We start from the raw sequence: 20,906 nt of genomic DNA on the forward strand, positions 1-20,906 counted from the left end.
CGTATCCTTAAGATAAAATGATAAATCAAACATGGGTTAGATTTTGAGGAGATTGGGGCTTTTGAAAAGAGGAAACATTTAGGGCCGGTTGCTACTCACTTAAGTATAAGAAAAATACATTGAGAAAAATTACTTTTAAGGAGTTTCTTTTTCTCTGAGTATTATGCTTGGCATCTATTTTTTTAAAAGAAACTTTATTAAAGATTTAAATAGCCTATTCAATTTCCAAATATTTGTTCATATGAAATTAGAGTTTCTTCTAAATGTGACACTGTGCTGAGGCAAGCCCTAGAATAGCCTAGCTTTATCTTGGTTATGCTGGCACAGTATATAGTTGAGCATCTATCTTTTTCCAATAAGAATTATATTAAAGTATAAATTATCCAAATTCCATTCTTAACTGGAAATGTTCACTCTAAATCAAGAGAAAGTCTAAATATTGGAGAAGCAAGTCAGCTGTATAAAGACTCAGAAACAGAATTGGAATGGAAATTGCAGGAGTTACCAGGGATTTAAAATTAGAGCCTCAGGATTGGAAAAAGCATTGCAAAATCATTAAGTTCAACCTCCTAGCCAGTCAGATTTGCCTCTGCAATGAGCATGACAGATGGCCACCTAGTCTTTGCTGGAACCATTCCAGTAATGGAGAGATCTCCACCAAGGCAGCCAATTCTGTATTTGGACAATCCTTATCATTATAATGTTTCTTGTATTTAACCCAAATTTGTTCTCCGTGACTCACAATTATTGGTCTTCATTCTATCCTCTGGGTACAGTAGAACAAGGCTGAGAAGAGAGGTCTCACCATTTACTAACAATTGAGTTAGGGCAAATTCTTAATATGAACAAGAATCAATTTCTGCATTTTTACAATAGACAAGATAACTCCGAAATCATAGGTTTACTTTAAGGATTAATATGATAATATGCAGATTCAATACAGTGTCTTATACATAATATATTCCCAAAAATGTTTTAAAAAACGGTATCAACATTACCAATGAAAATGTTAGTAGAAAGTCAAGATCAATGCCAAAGGATTCCAGGTTATCTCTTTCCTGTCAAAATTTACTTTTCTGGCCTTATGTTAAGTAATGAATCTCCATCTTGGAATGAGTCTAATCATAGGTGTCTATGGCCTTGATTTTGCAATCTGGCTCTGACCACTTGAGCTCCCAACCTTTCTCTCTTATTTTGTATCTTCTTAAATTCTGATCTTGATCTCTGTGCATCTAACTCAAGCTTGGTAAGTGGCAATTCCTTTCTGGCTCCACCCTGTGTCTGGGTGGAGCATGAACATTCACATTTCCAGGGTGATCAGTGAGAAGGACTGAGACCTTTCACTTGATGTACATATTAAGAATGCTGTACATGCTTCATGTTCTTCACAGACACATGTTCAAATTTTTGCATACTTAAATCCAATATAAGGGCAAAAGCTCCTAGGGGGTGCAAGGGCTCAAATGCTTCTGGGAGAAGAGTTAGACATTATCCCTTGTATTTATTTCCCTTGTATATACCCTTGTAAATACCCTTGTATTGATTTCCATTAAAGAGCTATATGAAGTCATTTTGCTTGGAAGCCATGATAGACAAAGTCCAGATCCTCCTGCAAGAAAGGAGTGGCTGCCATGTTGTAGGAAGAGTTCTCAGAAAACATCTTCCGACTTTATCTTCTTCAGAGTTGGCTTAAACTGCAGAGAACCACCTCACTGAAGTCATACCCTTCTGAAGTCAGTTCACCTATGACTGGCTCAGTTAGGGGTGTAAAGGCCTGACCATTTCAGCTCAATGTTGAACTCTCATGTCCAGTGCTTACTCTAGAGCTTTCTACCATGCTGATAGAGGCTTTGTTCAACCTGTATTGCAGCTCATCTTTTTCCTCCACCCAATTCTGCTTCTACTCTCTTTTATAGGCATTAATTCCTAACAAATATCATGCTACCCCAAATTGTCTCATCATCTGTACCTGGAGAAGTAATGACAAAGGCTACATGAACAAGGAGGGATTTGTTGTACATGGTTTCTCCCCACCCAGCCCCACCCTAAAAGCTTCTGGGAGATGGGACAATAGAAATGACATATATTCTTTCTACCTTGTGAAGGAATTAGATTTAAGATCTTAAGGAAAGGGTGGAAAACAGAGGGAATGGAGCTCAAGCAAAACTTGTAAGACTCTGGGATAAAGCAACTCTGCTTTGAAGCCCATCTGATGAATTCTGAATTATGGACAGTTCCTTTCCCCTGATAGGCCACAGTGTACCAAAGTGCAGGACAGCAAGAAGACACATTGAAGAAGATGGAGAATAAGTAGATTTTCTCCTAAACCCATGCAAAAAAATCACCACCCTGGTGATGGAGGAACTGGAGGCATACAGCAAGACTCAGAATTGGGATCTAGGCCCCAGTATCAATGTTGCCACATTTGTACATACCTAATGGTGGGATGTCAGGTATTTGGGTTATAACCATAGGAATACACGTGCTCTATAAATGTGTTGCACAGTTGAAAGTAAAAATAAAAACAGCAAAGAGAAATCAATACATAGAATAAGTATATAAATAACTAGAATCAATCACTCTATTTATTTATTTTATTTTTGAGAGAGAGAGAGACCACACATGAGTGGGGGAGGGGCAGAGAGAGATGGAGACAGAGGATCCAAAGCAGGTTCTGCACTGACAGCACAGAGCCCGAAGGGCTTGAACTCATGAATCATGAGATCATGACCTGAGCCAAAGTCAGATGCTCAACCAACTAAGCCATCCAGACACCCCTAGAATCTATTTTTAAAATCAAATCCAGGGATTAGAAATTTTTACCTGACGTAATCTAGGGTTAGATTAAAATAAAACAAAACCCACAAAGTTCTAAAGAAGACATCTAAGAGACTCAGAAGAATGAAACTGAAGATCTATGAATTTCCAGTCATTAAATACAGATTCTCTGATGTGATATAGAGTTTCAAGTGTTCTGATGTCATAGCATAGCCTTATTGCAAATATCAGGAAACAATCTTTTCTCCAGAATCAGAAATCATTACTAAGAAATCATTACTAAGCACTACAATAATTGCAGAAACACTGAAGAAGACAGTATGTATGTTTCACAAAGCCTGATTAAGTAAGCTTCAAGGACACAGAAATAAATGCCATGTGATCTGTTCTCTGCAAAGGGTCTGATATATTTAGATTTTCATTAAGATGGGCTGAAGCACAAAATGTCTTAAGTTATACAGGAAATGTAATTAACCACTTCCTAAGATTCCTACTTAATCAATGCTATTTTCCCCAATATATAGTTAATTGAACTGTCAGAGTCTACTGTGGTCTGGGGTATGTGGCTAATTTGGGCCAGTAATATCAGGGATATTCAAATTCAAGGTCAGTTTTTTTTCCCATTAAAATAGCTCCCTATTTTGACTATACACTTTCATCCTCTATGTCAAATACACCTTTAGCCAACAGCCATACTTAAAAATATATTTAAAAATTAAGACGCTGAAATAGTGATATATTTATTAAAAAAATATGAAAGGGTTTTGCAGTTAGAAAAATCTTAATGGAACCCCTCCTCTTTCAGTTAACAATTAACCCTGGGAAGTTTAGTTCTTGGTTTACTTCTCTGTCGAATGGAGATATTAATTCGTACTTCATAGTATTGTTGTGAGGTACCAGAAGTAATGTTTGGATAGCACCAGACTTATAGTAAATATTTAGTAATTAATTGCTGTTATTATTTGCTTTTCAAAAATTTTGTACTCATTATTTTGAGAGAACACGCACATGCGAGCAGGGGAAGAGCAGAGAGGGAGAGAGAGAAACCCAGGCAGCCTCCACCCTGTCAGCACAGAGGCTGATGCAGGGCTCAATCCCATGAACACTGAGATCATGACCTGAGCCCAAACCAAGAGTTAGATGCTTAACTGAGCCACTCAGGCGCCCTGGTGTTATTATTATTTTCATTTCTACTATTGCCTATTACCTTTATTCTTAGTCTTCTAGACTGTAGTCAGTGTGAAAAAAAAGGCCTCACAATTCCATGCATATGAGATGATCTCATATCTTACAGATACTGGTATGTCTATGTTTCAAAAGTGTATTATCAGAGTGGAGAACATCTGTTTTGTACAGTCAAGAGAAGTAAAATGATGTGCAAGCCACTTTCCATCCTGTTGCTCAGATTTTCCTCAAATAAGACTCCCTGGGCATCTCTGAGGACTTGAAGGTAAGGACCCTGGACCTTAGAGCCACTTTCTGCAGGAGGTGCTGTCATATTTATCTCCACCTGGGCACAACCAACCTTTCCTTTCTAGATGTCACTGCCTGTATCATTGAGTGGGAATAAAGAAGTTCATTTGTCCATTTCTTCATTCATTAGATTTCCCAACAGCCTTCTAAATGCACAGCACCCTGCTATTTGTTGGGGATACAGCTGTTACCCAGACATAGTATTCACCCTCAAAGAACACACAAGTGAAGGAGGGAGACAATAGGATTCAACAAAAAAAATCTATATTTAAAAGATAGATTTTGAAGTCAGACAGACTTGTTGTATAACCCAGATCTTGCTTTGATCAAGCTCCTTGATTTGGGCAAGTAATTGTATGGCTCCCAGGCTCCCTCCTGTCTGTAAAATGGGAACAGTATCTGCCATGGGTCATCAGGAGGACCTCATGAACTAATGGAAATGAATGCTTAAGCAGTGATTTGTACACAACACGTGTGTAGTAAATATTAATAGCAGTAGTAACAATGTAAAATGATTCTAATAACAATAGTTATATTTGTATTACTATCCATTTGAGATATCTGATGCAGCCAGCACAGGGATCGGGGAGTATACTGAAAAGTGAGGCAGGAGAAGTAAACAAAAGCCAGGTTATGATGAGTTTTGCAGAGCCCAAGGGGGCAATGGAGGATCTTTTCAGAATTTTAGAAAGAGGAGTTTTAAACAGGAGAAAACAACTTGGCCTTCTACTTCTGAAAGATTGCTTGCCCCTGGGGTGGAATTTTAAGTGCCTGCAAGCTCAGAATTGGTCTGTGCTCATGACCCACAGGTGTCCCCCTCCTTGATGTGTCGTGAAAAATTAAAATGAGGACAGTTCAGTCAACAGAGTGTCTGTGAAATTAATGAACCCCTTCGCCTTCAACACCTGGTAATTATATCTTTCAATTAAACCAACTCTCTAGCTGTCTACGATCTTATAAATTAACTCACAGCCTCACATCTTTCTTGGCAGCCAGATCATTTCAGGCCTCAAACCTAAGAGGCCAGAGATAAAGAGTGAGGTCAGGGAGGCCGAATGATGGGCCTCATTTCAAATATAGGGCTCTCTTTTGCTTATTACAGAGGGACCAGAGTTTTTTTCCTTCTCAGCTTGGCCACCAGAAGCAAAAAAAATCACTTTTCATGTAACTAATAATCAGTTTGAACTGTATTTGAGCATATCCCATGACTCACTGAAAGAGAGGAATTGAACTAATGAAGTCTGTTCAGTCTAATTCAGATACATTCAGTTATTCATGAAATTTTTGAGAGTAAGGGCATTTTCTAGAGATAGAAGAAATGATGCTCTGGGAGGGATGGTTCATCTCTGCCATGAAAAAAACAACAACTATGGTTTAAAAAACATTGAGTTTACATATATATCCATTGATTCTTCATCTACCAATTTTTTCTGTTTTTAACATGTGCAAAGCATTGCACTACAGGCAGGGGTGTATGGGTAGTAGATGGAACAGAGTTCGAGCTGGTACACTTTGTAAGAAGGAGAGTTGATGTGATGACATAAGTAAGGCTCACACTACAAGGGTTCTGTAATGCTGTCTTGTCTAGGAAGTTTGCAGTTTGTCTTAAAGGCTAAGAGAAACTGTGTAAGGATCTCAAAAAAAGAGTTTTCATGGATCTCATGGTCATTGTATTTTTCATGTTATTTTTCCCCTTCTTGCAGAGGTGGTAAGACTGGACATGGAAAGACAGGTTTGAAGATTCCTATGAAAGTTCAAGAGTACTAGAAAAAGGACAGTGGAGATAGAACTGTAGAGTCACAGACTCAGTGACTGATGGGAGTTGCATGGTGAGGAGGGGAATATTTTTAAATGTCTTCTAAGTAAAATAAGTCAGAGAAAGAACACTGCACGATCTCACTTAATATGTAAATAAACAACAACGAAAAAACCCATCTCATTCATTCTTCACAGATGACATGATACTCTACACAGAAAACCTGAAAGACTCCACCAAAAAACTGCTAGAACTGATACATGAATTCAGAAAAATTGCAGGATATAAAATCAACATACAGCAATCAGTTGCATTTCTATACACAAATAATGAAGTCGCAAGAGAAATCAAGGACTCAATCCTATTTACAATTGCAACAAAAACCATAAAATATCTAGGAATAAACCATTTAACCAGAGAGGTAAAAGATCTGTACATTGAAAACTACAGAAAGTTTATGAAAGAAATTGAAGACACAAAAAAATGGAAAAACATCCCATGTTCATGGATCAGAAGAACAATTATTGTTAAAATGTCAATACTACCCAAAACAATCTACATATTCAATGCAATCCCTATCAAAATAACACCATCATTCTTCACAGAGCTAGAAAAAACAATTCTAAAATTTGTATGGAACCAGAAAAGACCCCAAATAGCTGAAGTAACATTGAAAAAGAAAACGAAAGCTGGAAGGATCACAATTCTGGACTTCAAGCTGTATTACAAAGCTATAATCATCAAGACAATATGGTACTGGCTCAAAAACAGATACATAGATCAATGGGACAGAATAGAGAACTCAGAAATGAACCCACAAATGTATGGCCAACTAATCTTTGACAAAGCAGGAAAGAATGTCCAATGGAAAAAAGTATATTCAGCAAATGGTACTGGGAAAACTGGACAGTGACATGCAGAAGAATGAACCTGAACCACTTTCTTACACCATACACAAAAATAAACTCAAAATAGATGAAAGACCTAAATGTTAGACAGGAGACCATCAAAATCCTAGAAGAGAAGCAACAACCTCCTTAACCTTGGCCACAGCAACTTCTTACTAGACAAGTTTCTAGAGGCAAGAGAAACAAAAGCAAAAATGAACTCTTGAGACCTCATCGAGACAAAAATCTTCTGCACAGCAAAGGAAACAATCAACAAAACTAATAGGCAACCAACGGAATGGGAGAAGATATTTGCAAATGACATATTGGATAAAAAAATCTATAAAGAACTTACCAAACTCAACATCAAAAAAACAAGTACTCCAGTGACGAAATGGGCAAAAGACATGAACAGACACTTTTTCAAAGAAGACATCCAGATGGCTAACAGACAAATGAAAAGATGCTCAACATTACTCATAGTTAGGGAAATACAAATCAAAACCACAATGAGGGGTGCCTGGGTGGCTCAGTTGGTTAAGTGTCTGCCTTTGGTTCAGGTCATAATCTCATGGTTCATGAGTTTGAGCCCCACATGAGGTTCTCTACTGTCAGTGCAGAGACTGCTTAAGATTTTCTGTCACCTTCTCTCTCTGTCCCTGCCCCACTCACACTCTTTTTCTTAAAAATAAATAAGCAAACTTAAAAATTAAAAAAAAAAAACAAACACAATGAGATACCACATCATACCAGTCAGAATCGCTGAATTTAACAACTCAGGAAACAACAGATGTTCACAAGGATGTGGAGAAAGGGGAATACTTTTACACTGCTGGTGGGAATGCAAACTGGTGCAGCTGCTCTGGAAAAGAGCATTGAGGTTCCTCAGAAAAATAAAAATAGAGCTATGATCCAGCAATTGCACTTGTAGGCATTTATCCAAAGGAAACAAAAATGCTGAATTTAAGGGGCTAATGCACCCCGATGTTTATAGCAGCACTATCAACTATAGTCAAATTATGGAAAGAGCCCAAATGTCCATTGACTGATGAATGGACAAAGATATGGTGTGTATATATATATATATATATGTACACACACACACACACACAATGGAATATTACTTGTCAATCAAAAAGAATGAAATCTTGCCATTTGCAACAATGTAGATGAAACTAGAATGTATTACGCTAAGTGAAATAAGTCAGAGAAAGATAAATATATGATTTCATTCATATGTGGAATTTAAGAAATGTTTAAAACAGATGAACATAGGGGAATGGAAGGAAAGTAAGATAAAAAAAGAGAGGGAGGCAAACCATAAGAGACTCTTAGATACAGAGAACAACCTGAGGGTTGCTGGAAGGGTGTTGCATGGGGGGATGAACTAAATGGGTGATGGGCATTAAGGAGGGCACTTGTTGGGATGAGCACTGGGTGTTATATGTAAGTGAATCACTAAATTCTACTCCTGAAACCATTATTACACTATGTTATCTAACTTATATTTAAATTTAAAAAAAGATAAATGAAAACACACACATTAAACAAAAAACAGATTGGTGGTTGCCAGAGGTGGAGGGTAGAAGTGAGGGAAATGGGTGAAGGTGGTCAAAGGGTACAAACCACCAGTTATAAGTAAGTTCTGGGGATGTCATGTACAATGTGGTGACTATAGCAACCAACACGGTATCGTATATTTGAAAATTACCAAGAGAGTAGATCCTAAGGGTTGTCATCACAAGAAAAAAGACTGTGTGAGGTGATGGATGTTGATTCTACTTATTATAGTGATTATTTCCCAATATATATGTATATCAAATCATTATGATGTACACCTGAAACTTATACAATGTTATATGTCAGTTATATCTCAACAAAACTGGACAAAAAATTTAAATATTAAATTAAAAAAATGACTACTAGCTTCCTGGCTTGAATTACAAAGTAGTTGCACAACATGTTACCATCTACTTCTGGAAAAGGGTCCCTAAAATAAAGGTGCAGGGCTCCTTAGAAGGGGGGGTGGCTGTCATTTATAACAGGTCTATCAAATAGATCATGGAGGCAGAGTCTTCTCTGATATTCTGAAAACTGAACTCAAGTATTGGAACTATTGTGTATGAACATCAGTCTTCTATTTAGTAATATATAGCATATATGAATATATATGAATAACTCATGAGACTTATGTAGAAAATATAAATATTATTCTCAGAATTCTTGCTTCATTTTCTAATACTAAAAATGCTGTAAACATTGATTCATAGATGAATAAACAGAAATTAAAGAGTTAAAATAAATTGGTATAAACACAGTGTTAAAACCAGTCTTCTTCATTTGAATCCTCTACTCTTTCCACAGGAACGTGCACTTGTTACCATTAGCTACAGGTATTTAGGGACCACTGACTACCGATGCAGATCTACTATGACCTGTGAAGTTTAGTCTTGTCAAATTCAGGGTTTCATCACTTCATCAGTCTTTGAATCTAAGGAGACAAAAATGCTCTTGAGAAGGACTACATCGGAGAAATCAGTTGTGCCTTTCATATCTTCTAAAGTAAGGTGAGACAGGCAAGTCTTCTGAAGTAAGAATTCTGGAAAGTAGCATTTATGGCCTTGTAATCTCATCCTCAAAACAATATGATGTAATTTGCTCATATTGCTGGGACATTCCAGGGGCCGTATCTCTACCTATCACTCATGGACTGGCACGGAGAAATCTGATCTTTAGGCAACTGACCCCAACATCATTTTCTATGTCTCTGGACCTTCCCTGACATTTGACATTATCACTTAATTCTCCAGCATTGTCTGAGCTCTAGTTTCCATATCTGCCCTCTTTCTGAGGAAAAGATTGCATCAGCCTAAGGTTTATAACCTCTTAAACTTCACTGTGAATGTAGAAGGGAAACTCAGCAAATGCTATTATTGGACATTTTATAACCCAACACTTAATGGAGCAAAGTATGGTAGTCCAGATCCAGGGTGTATGTTCTCAATGCTTATCTACATTAAATATGATGGGAAAAAAACAGGAAGTGATCTGGGGATATGAAGACATATATGATAAATCTCCAAATTTCTTTAAAACGCTTTGAAGTCAGCCATATCTGGATCCAAATCCTACTTAACTCAAAGACTGTAGGCAATTTATCTAACTTCTCTAAGCATCAGTTTTCCTGTCTGTAAAACAGAGTTAATGAAGAGGACTCAATAAAAGAATGTATGTGAAGCCCCTGATGTAATATCTAGCACCTTCCCTATTTACCACATTTTGACTTGATGATCTCTGCTGTCCAACATTCACCTTACTTATCTTCAGTAATTCATGAATTATAGCAGTTATAATGGCTTAATTATAAACTTTTACTAATTTTTCCATGAGTTTTATAGTATAATAATATAATTGGCTAGCATTTGTTGATTATTTACTCTCTGCCAGGCACTGCACTAAATTTTTCCCATGCATCTATCACCAGTAATGATTACAATAATCAGAGGATGTGCTATTATCACTCACCTCCTTCTTTTAAAAGATGAGATCACTGGGTTTCAGAGATGCCAAGTGAATTATAAAACCACAAAACTAAAAACTCCAGAAAATGGGATTTAATGGGACTGAAAACCACAGCTATTGGACTCAGCTAAACTGTATGGACTACTATTCATTTTTTTTTAATATCCCTCAAAATAATATTAAATGTTTCTTAAAAATTTCCTGTAACTAGACTTTTCTCTAAGTCAGACTTTATCATTTTTAGACTGGATATTCTACATCCTTCGGTCCAAATCAGTAAGCATCCTGGAGAACACACTGATGAGGTTTTTTTGTAAGGGTATGTCTTGTATGTTTTTCATAAGCCAGAGGAAATGGCTGTATGAAAGGATTATGATTACTTATTTCTTTACTTTTCCTAAAGGAGGCAGGATCTGCATTTATTCTAGGACAATACCAGAGCCTAGTTACCTTACAGGACACGTGTTGTGTGCAGCCACAGGTTTTAGAAGCAGATGGCCTGTGCTAAACTGTGTATGTATGAATTAGCTCTGGGAATAACTTCTGCTCAGGGTATAAAAGAAATTAGGAGGTGAGCCAAATTAAAATTAGGCAGCAGCCTTATGCAAAATTGTACTCTTATGCCTCCTCCTCCTACTGTGTATATGCATGTCCTAAATACGTGCATGCAAATGTGTACACACACACACACACACACACACACACACACACACACACACACACATATCCATACATATGTCTTGGAAATCCACTCTGTACTCCAGAAAAGTCAAAACGGTGTTTCCTTGGCATTCAAGGCAGTGGACTAATAGACATTATCTGTAGGGTTTCAGTCCAGTTTGAATATACCTGATGGATGTAAGACGTTGAAAAATTCACTTAACATTTCTGGGTCAAATATATGTCATCTGCAAAATAAGGTTACTGAGGAAGATTATCTTTGCTTCCTGTTATATTTAATGTTGTGAGCACAGGAGTCTATAAACCTAATACTACCTAATACTGCAGAATTGGACTATCTTCACATAACTAATCCCCATTTCCTGATCCTCCAATCTACCAATAACATTCCTGTCTATAGCTTTAGAATATTGGATGAATCGATTCGCAGACTGTAGTAGTGTGTAAAAAACACAGAGTCATATTCAGGCTCTCTGTACCCATACCCTACACAATTTTACTGTTTGTCTACTCCTTAAACCTGAACTGGCCTTATGATTTGTTCTGACCAATAGATACTCATGTAGTTGATATGGTGCAAGTACCATAGCCTAGGCATCAAAATATTTTGTATGTTTCTACTCTTCTCTCTCTGAAACCTGACAAGATACCAAAAAAATACCCCCAAAAAACCAAAACCAAAAACAAACTCAGTGTAATGTGCTGGAAGATAAGAGTCCATATGCAGTAGAGCTGAGTCATTATAGCTGAAGTCATGAGATATAAACCAATCCTCAAGCCATGTGACAGTTGACCCCAACTGCATGAGTGTGCTCAGATGAGACCAGAAAAAAAATTTCAGCTGAGCCCAGACCCCCAGAATTGTTGACCCAGAGAATTATGAGCTAAATTAACAGTAGTTGTTTAAAGCTCAGTTTTTCAGAATGGTTTGTTATGCAGCAAAATCCAACTGATACATGGAGCTTTCTACTTGGCTTTTTTTTTATGAAGATCTTTACACATAGTTCAAGACTTCGTTGAATTCTGTTTCTTCAAAAAGTCTACTCTTGTAATTTCAAGCTACATTGAACATATTCATTCACTGAACAAATACCTAGTGATTGTTCATTAGTATCTTACTAGTAATAAACTTTGGTACTTCATCCCATTAAATACTGCCTGCACTAGATTATCTGTTAGCATTTTACCATATTAGCCCATTTCCTGTATCATAGCAACTAGAAGGCAAAAATCCACATTTCCTAAACTTTTTGTCAGCCCATTCAAATTTAGGTTTTTACCAGTAAGAAGTACTGGCAAGCTATTTGGTAAGTACAAATGAAAGAGAAGCCATTATCATTCTGGAAGCAGCTGATGCTAGACAAAGCAAGTGTGACATTTTGTCAGTGACTTTCATATATTCTCCTATAAACTGCTTACTTCAGTGGTCCTAGTGGCTGATATGATGGATAGAAATTATCTGAGATTCTTGTACTTCTTGGATTTCTAAGTAGTATCAGCATCTTCCCTCACCATTTCTACCTCTGTCTTCCAAATGTTCTCTTAGAATTTAATTCCCTGTGTTAAATTCCTTCTGTTTGTAATATCTAGATTGGTTGCTACTTCCCACACTGAGCCTGGAGAGGTTTTTCAACATATACTTTAAAAAAAAATTTTTTTTTACGGTTTTATTTTTGATAGAGACAGAGCACAAGTGGGGGAGGGGCAGAGAGAGAGGGAGACACAGAATCCAAAGCAGACTCCAGGCTCTGAGCTGTCAGCACAGAGTCCAACGTGGGGCTCAAACTCACAAACTGTGAGATCATGACCTGAGACGAATTTGGACGCCCTACTGACTGAGCCACCCAGGCGCCCCCACAACATATACTTTTTAAAATATATAATTTAATTATTTAGAGCTAATATAGGTCAAGTAAGTAACTGTAAGTAACATGGTTCATCACTCTGATTTTCTCTTTAAAAGGGTAGATTGAGGGGCGCCTGGTGGCTCAGTCAGTTGAGCATCCGAGTTTGGCTCAGGTCATGATCTCATGGTTTGTGGGTTCAAGCACCGCATCGGGCTCGGTGCTGACAGCTGGGAGCCTGGAGCCTGCTTCAGATTCTGTGTCTCCCTCTCTCTCTATGCCTCTCCCTCACTCACAATCTGTCTCTCTCTCTCTCTCAAAAATAAATAAACATTAAAAAAAAATTTTTTTAAAGGGTAGATTGAGATCCAGAGAAATGAAATGACTTATCCAAGTCAATTGTGATTTACTGTCACAGCTGAGGTTGCTATGGTCACTTATTGGCATAATCAGACCTGCAAAGGCACAGCTTAGAATAAAACATGGAGCCAGATGTTCATTTAATAGTAGTCCAGGTTCTGTGGGGGGCAATGAAGGACAGCTAGGACTGTGGTGGAAAAGTAGGGACCAGTAAGAGTGCAGGGCTTCAGGAACATCCAACCTCACTAAAGAAGAACAACTTCATCTCAATCTGGTGTATGTATATGGCTTCCTCTTAATATTTCATTAAAAATAAAACGGATTAAAATACTTTTCAAACTATTGTATTGATGCTTGCAGCATTAGACATGATTGATGATAGAGTAGGGCACATGTTTTTTAAAGCTTTTCTCATTTTTTTTGGCAAACTGTGAGGAATAGATGACATAGGATAAGTTGTGTATATAATAAGCTGTATATGTAGCCACAACATAATCAGTAATACATGACATACAATAAGTTACATATACAATAGGCTGTATATGTAGCTGTAAAACCATCACCACAATCACATGTAACAAATATTTCCATCACATTCAAAAGGTTTCCTGTGCCCTCTGTAATCCATTGTTACTTTCATCTATTCTATCTTAGTTTGCATTTTCTAGAATGCAATTATATAAATGGAATCATATACAATGTACATTTTTTTCTGCTTTCTTTCACTCAGCATAACGTTTTTGAGATTCATCCATGTTTTTGCACACATCATTAGTTTGTTCCTTTGTGTAAGAGTATTCTATTGTAGGAAATACAAGAATCTGTCTATTCATTCACCTGCAAAGGGACATTTGGATTTTCAGTTTTTTGACCATTACAAAAAAAGGCTGCTATACACACTCATGTACAAAGATTTGTGTGGACACAGTATTTCATTTATTTGAGATAAATATAGAGAATATGAGTATCTGGGTCTCACGGCCAATATGCATTCAGCTTTGTAAGAACCAAAAACCTATTTGCAAGGTGGCTGTACCGTTTGACACCCTACCAATAATTTATAGGGGCTACGGTTGCTCCACATACTCACCAATACTTCGCACTATCATTCTTTTTAGTTTTAGCCATATTCACAGTTAATAGTATCTAATTTAAAAATAACTGAAGACCATATTTTATTCAGATTCTTTTAGTTTTCACCTAACATCTTTTTGTTTTATCTTGTTGCAAGTGTTCCGAAATCCATTTAAGGATACCCTATTATATTTGGTCACCATATCTACTTAGGCTCATCTTGTCAGGAACAGTTGCTCAGACTTTGTTTCTGGCCTTGGCAGTTTTTGGTACTGGTCAGGAATTTTGTAGAGTGTTCTTCATTTGGGATTTGTCTGATGTTTTCAAGATTAGGTGCAATGGCAATTTATGATTCAAGTGGAATTGTGGGTTCTGAGGTGGAAGGCCACAGGGTAAAGCATCATTCTTATCACATCATGTGAAGAGTGCATGCCAGCCACATGATTTATCACTACTGATGTTAATTTTCATCACTTGGCTGTGCTAAGTTTCTTCATGGTGAGGTTCTTTCCTCCCCTTTTAACATTGTACTTTCTGCAACTCCACACTTGAGGAGTTAGGAGTTATGCTTTATCACCCTGGAGTATGTATACAAATTTTTCTGTTTTGAGAGAGAAAGTGTGCACGTGCACACATGCACAAGAGCAGCTGGGGGGGTGGGGAGAGAGAGAGAGAGAGGATCCAAGGCAGGCTCTGTGATGACAGCAGGAAACCTGATGCTGGGCTCAAACTCCTGCACTATGAGATCTTGACGGAGCTGAAGTCGAATGCTTAACCAACTGAGTCACCCAGTCGTCTCGTACACAAGTTATTTTGAATTCTTCTGCATTGAAGATATGTCTATTATCTCCAATTTACTTATTTATTTATTCAATCAGTTATTTATACAGATGTTTTTTTGTTGTTGTTATTCTTCTCTGTCTCTTTGTTGCTAAATGCTACTGATGGTATGTACTTTAAATAAGATTTAATGGTGGAAGCAAATTGTATATCTATCCCTGATATCTAATATTGTTCAAAAAACTTAGTATGTGCTTGGTCAATCTATATTAAATGAATGAACTAAACCCAGAAGAAAAGTATCTATTATTGAACTCAAAGTCCTAGTGAGACAAGAACAAACCTTTGTCATCAAAAAGCTTTCAATGGGATACTGACTCAAATTCTAACAACAACGATGCAAATAGTTTTACTATTTGAGCATTTAATATGTGAAAACCACCATGAAAGAGTTGTACTACATTAACTCAATTAGTACTAACAAAACCCCCATCATACACTTGAAACTGAAGTCCAGTGAAGTTAATTGAATTGCCCAAGATTTTACAGCCGATTAATAGCAGAACCAGATTTCAATCTCAATTCTCATTTTCTTACAAACTCTGCCCTTCACCATTGCTGTGTACAACAGTGTTTCTGCTACAAGTTGATAGTGGCAAATGCATTATAATAAGGCTTTGAAAGAATATTAGTTGAAGTAAGTGAAGATTTTAAGAGCAAAGAACTAGGTGAGAATCAGGCTGTACCATGCAACAGCTCTGTGAAATTATACAATAGGCTTCAACTTGTTGAATCTCAACTTGTTGAATCTGGAAAAGATAAGGGCAATAATAACACTCTTTATGGTCTTATTAGGATGAAATGTGATTTGTTACATTTAGTTAGTAGTGTGTTTTCCTTTTATTCCTTACTGTAGCTTAGAGAAACTGAAAATCAGTAAGCTTTTCTGTCCTCCCTTTAAACATTTTATTTCCTTACTTTTCTCTCTGATATTTTCTGTTTAATTTCCTATAAGTGATGGTCCATGAGACATCAAATTCTATCTGGCTGGCTAAAGAGAAAGGAATAAAATTTATTAATGTTAAGCCTATATGGATCCCAAAACTTCACAGATGATCTGGAAGCAACTCATTGGTCTTTGAGCCCCTCATTTTGAACTACAGAATTTGTTCTTAAGTAAAGAGAACATCTTGGTAATAGAAAATTGCAGTTGATAAAACATAATCATCATCTTTAACTGTAGATTTAGAGTGGTCAAATGGGGCAGTTCAGCATCGTATGTAAGAATGTGAACTCTGGAATAAGACGGATACACATAGCATTACCACTTCCTTATCTGGAAAACTGGGATCAAAAGCAACCATCAGCATCAAAAGATTTTTATAAGTTTCTATGCCTATTCAGCAAATACTGATTGAGTCCTCTTCCAGGAAATTAAGATAAAACAATGAACAAAGCAGACAAAAATCCCTATAATCAGGAAAGGAGGAAAATGGAATTCATAAGCCCAGCTGCTTGTAGGTTGATAGATGTAGTAGTGTGATTTTATGGACATTTTTTCCTGACTGTGGCAAAAAGTAAATGTTTTGAGGAACTCTAATAGACAGGATATTTAATGCTAGGTTCTATAATGAACAGGTCCAAAACTTTAGTAGCTTAACACAACAAAAGTTATTTCTTGCTCGCAACACACTCCAACATGTCAGGTTAGCATGGGGGCTCTGGAGAGAAGCCTCTGGTCCATAACATCATTTGGAAATCAAGGGCTGACAGAGAAACTCTAATCTTCAGTGACCTTCAGTTCATGGCACTAGAGAGTGACCTGAGCATTTATATCCTTCCAGCGAATAGGGAATAAGACAGAGTGGGAGATCATGCAGGACATTTTATGGGCATTCCTGGGTAGGACAGTATTCAATCACATGGCCCCAATTAACTACAGGCTGGGATGGAAAATGTAGCTTTTCTTGTGCCCAAAAGGAAAATGAAACAGGTTGGGTAAACTCATAGCATTGTCTGTATCATGAACCAAATGGGATAATGTTTGTAAAGCACCTGGTGCTGCCTGGCACATAATAAAACTTCAATAAATGGTAGCTATTAGTACTACTGGGATTTTAATTTGTTAGAATATAATGTGCTTTTACTGAATTTAGGTAATTACAGAATGGAACAGTTTTCTCTGTGTCAACCCATTTGATTATAAGAATAGCAATACCATATTACATTTTCATTCCATTTTATTGTTTATAAAGCAGTTACATAGACATGATCTCATTTTGTTTTCGTTTTTTCTTCCCAGTACTATATGAAATAGGTAGATAATATTCCTATTTTAAATATGATCAAATGTTCTCAGAGAGTAGTATACTATGGCTAAGATATTATAACTAATAAATGATAGAAACAGGATTCAAGTCCATTTTTGTTTTGGTTTTTAAACTCTAACATCAAAGTTTATCTTATTACACCATGCTGCCCCAAGTCACTAAAATCTACAACTGTTCTTTACTGCTGAAGGTTTTTTTTTTAAATTTTATTTTTTATTTTTTAAAATTTACATCCAAATTAGTTAGCATACAGTGAAACAATGATTTCAGGAGTAAATTCCTTAATGCCCCTTATCCATTTAGCCCATCCCTCCTCCCACAATCCCTCCAGAAACCCTCAGTTTGTTCTCCACATTTATGAGTCTCTTCTGTTTTGTCCCCCTCCCTGTTTTTATATTATTTTTGTTTCCCTTCCCTTATGTTCATCTGCTTTGTCTCTTAAAGTCCTCATATGAGTGAAGTCATATGATTTTTGTCTTTCTCTGACTAATTTCACTTATATATATATATATATTATACACACACACCACATCTTCTTTATCCATTCATCCATCGATGGACATTTGGGCCCTTTCCATACTTCGGCTATTGTTGATAGTGCTGCTATAAACATGGGGGTGCATGTGTCCCTTCAAAACAGCACACCTGTATCCCGTGGATAAATGCCTAGTAGTGCAATTGCTGGGTTGTAGGGTAGTTCTATTTTTAGTTTTTTGAGGAAGCTCCATACTGTTTTCCAGAGTGGCTGCACCAGCTTGCATTGCCACCAACAGTGCAAAAGAGATCCTCTTTCTCCGCATCCTCACCCACATCTGTTGTTGCTTGAGTTGTTAATGTTAGCCATTCTGACAGGTGTAAGGTGGTATCTCATTGTGGTTTTGATTTGTATTTCCCTGATGATGAGTGATGTTGAACATTTTTTCATGTGTCGGTTGGCCCTCTGGATGTCTTCCTTGGAGAAGTGTCTATTCATGTCTTTTGCCCATTTCTTCACTGGATTATTTGTTTTTTGGGTGTTGAGTTTGAAAAGTTCTTTGTAGATTTTGGATACTAACCCTTTATCTGATATGTCATTTGCAAATATCTTCTCCCATTCTGTCAGTTGCCTTTTAGTTTTGCTGATTGTTTCCTTCGCTGTGCAGCAGCCTTTTATTTTGATGAGGTCCCAGTAGTTCATTTTTGCTTTTGTTTCCCTTGCCTCCAGAGACGTGTTGAGTAAGAAGCTGCCGTGGGCAAGATCAAAGAGGTGTTTGCCTGCTTTCTCCTCAAGGATTTTGATGGCTTCCTGTCTTAGGTTTAGGTCTTTCATCCATTTTGAGTTTATTTTTGTGTATGGTGTAAGAAAGTGGTCCAGGTTCATTCTTCTGCATGTTGCTGTCCAGTTTTCCCAGCACCGCTTGCTGAAGAGACTGTCTTTACTCCATTGGATATTCTTTCCTGCTTTGTCAAAGATTAGTTGCCCATACGTTTGTGGGTCCATTTCTGGGTTCTCTATTCTGTTCCATTCATCTGAGTGTCTGTTCTTGTGCCATCTATTGCTGAAGGTTTAACTATGATGCCAGTGAAATCTTGGCTATTTGAGATCCCAAATTTGTTCTTTCTTATCATCATGGAATATCCTTCATAAGTTCCTAATAGTGCACTTCTTATTTCAGAAGAATGCACACTTCCAAAAAAATTAAACTTAAAAATTTTGGATAGCATATATTAAGGGATTTGAAAAACTAGATCATGTCCAGCAAAGAAAAAGTAAGAACATGAGATGATCTAGAAACAAAATTAAATAAGTAATTTGTGGTAAACTGTATACATTTATGTAGCAGAATAAAAGATCAACAAAGACTTAGATATTGCACTTAAGTATTTGAAGGACCCCAGAGGAGGGTGCAGTTTTGTGTTCCCCATAGTTATAATTTCTATACTCTGGATCTCTGAATTATTTAAAAGTCTGTTTTCATCTTGAAGTCTCTACTGATTAGTACAGTGCCTAACAGAGCAGGGACTCAGAAAACGTTAAGAAGTAGGCTGAGTGTACTTTTCATGTATAGTAGGAAACCATCAGAAAAAACAAATGTCTTCTCCTTGTAAAGAAGAGACATTGAATAAAAAGTGCTCTATGATAATGGCATAGGGTAGCTTATGAGGTGGTGAGCCTCTCTTCTCTGAACGTAAATGCATATCCATAATTCCTGCATGAAGTGGGGAACTGATAATCTCTGAGACTCTTTTGACTTTAAAATTCTCTCAACATTTTGACACAGTGTCATTTCATGAAAGACACATGCATGACCATGTGGAATGTGATTCTTCCTTCATGCATCTACAACTGAGGTGTTTATTAACAACATCCAACAAACTTCTCTAGAGGAAAGAAATCTTCCATTGGATCTTCCTAGATTGTCTTATTATTAGCTTTTTATGTTCTATCTTTGTGCTCCATTTTATCTTCTCACCTCATACAGCCCCCTTCCCCCAAGGAAGGTATCTAATTATTTCTTCAATATCCCCAGTGTTCTTCTATATATTTTCTTGGCCTAAAAGACATCTCCTATGAGGTCTTCTCACACTGTAATGATTCTGTGTCACAAAATACCTTTCCGTTCCTTTTTTAATAAATATTTCTAAATTACTCATGTTTACACTTTTACTTCCCCTACTACTGCATCCCCATATAAGTGAGAATACATTTTTTCTCTTGATATACCTAAGCTATCATCAATTAAAATGCACTTTCCCTGGTCACATATTGTCATCAATAACCTTTTAGGTTCCAAAAGCAGTTACATAACATTTTCCAAATAGCCTCTATAAGTATTATCTTCTTTATCCTCAATAGTCCTGTGAGTCACGCAAGATATGTCTAATTAATCCCATTTGACAGATAAGAAAACTGAAGCAGAGTCAAATTAAATGACTAACCCAAAGTGAGCCAGCCTGTTTTGGAAAATTTCAGAAATAACAGACACGTCTTATTACTTTTGCCCCTGTGCTTTCTTCACCTGCATGCTGTCTTGTAGGGTTACTTTCCTTTTATCTCCATGCTTCCTGATGGCATGACTTGCCTCTGCTAACTCTCTCATAAAGATTCTTCTTTCTTTTCTTTCCTTCTCCTATTGTCCTTTAAGCTGGGAAACACTGCATATTAGCAGTTAAATGGAAACACAGAGACAAGCATGACACCCTGATTGAGAATCTGGGTATTTCGGTTACAAGGTTTGGCTTTAATGGAAATAGATTTTCTATCCTCACTAAATGGTGGTTGAAACTTTCATCCTAAGCATTAGGATAGCTGCCTCAGACCTACTGGAGAGGGATAAAATGGGTAGGTCCTGGAGTAAGAGTGCATTGATGAAGATAATACTCAGACACTCCCTATAATCACCTTCTGCCTACTTCCTAAAACTTCTCAAGCTGAAATATA

The sequence above is a fragment of the Panthera pardus genome, unplaced genomic scaffold (assembly GCF_024362965.1).
Source record: "Panthera pardus isolate Hobbes unplaced genomic scaffold, ASM2436296v1 HiC_scaffold_20, whole genome shotgun sequence".
Classification (NCBI taxonomy): Eukaryota; Metazoa; Chordata; class Mammalia; order Carnivora; family Felidae; genus Panthera; species Panthera pardus.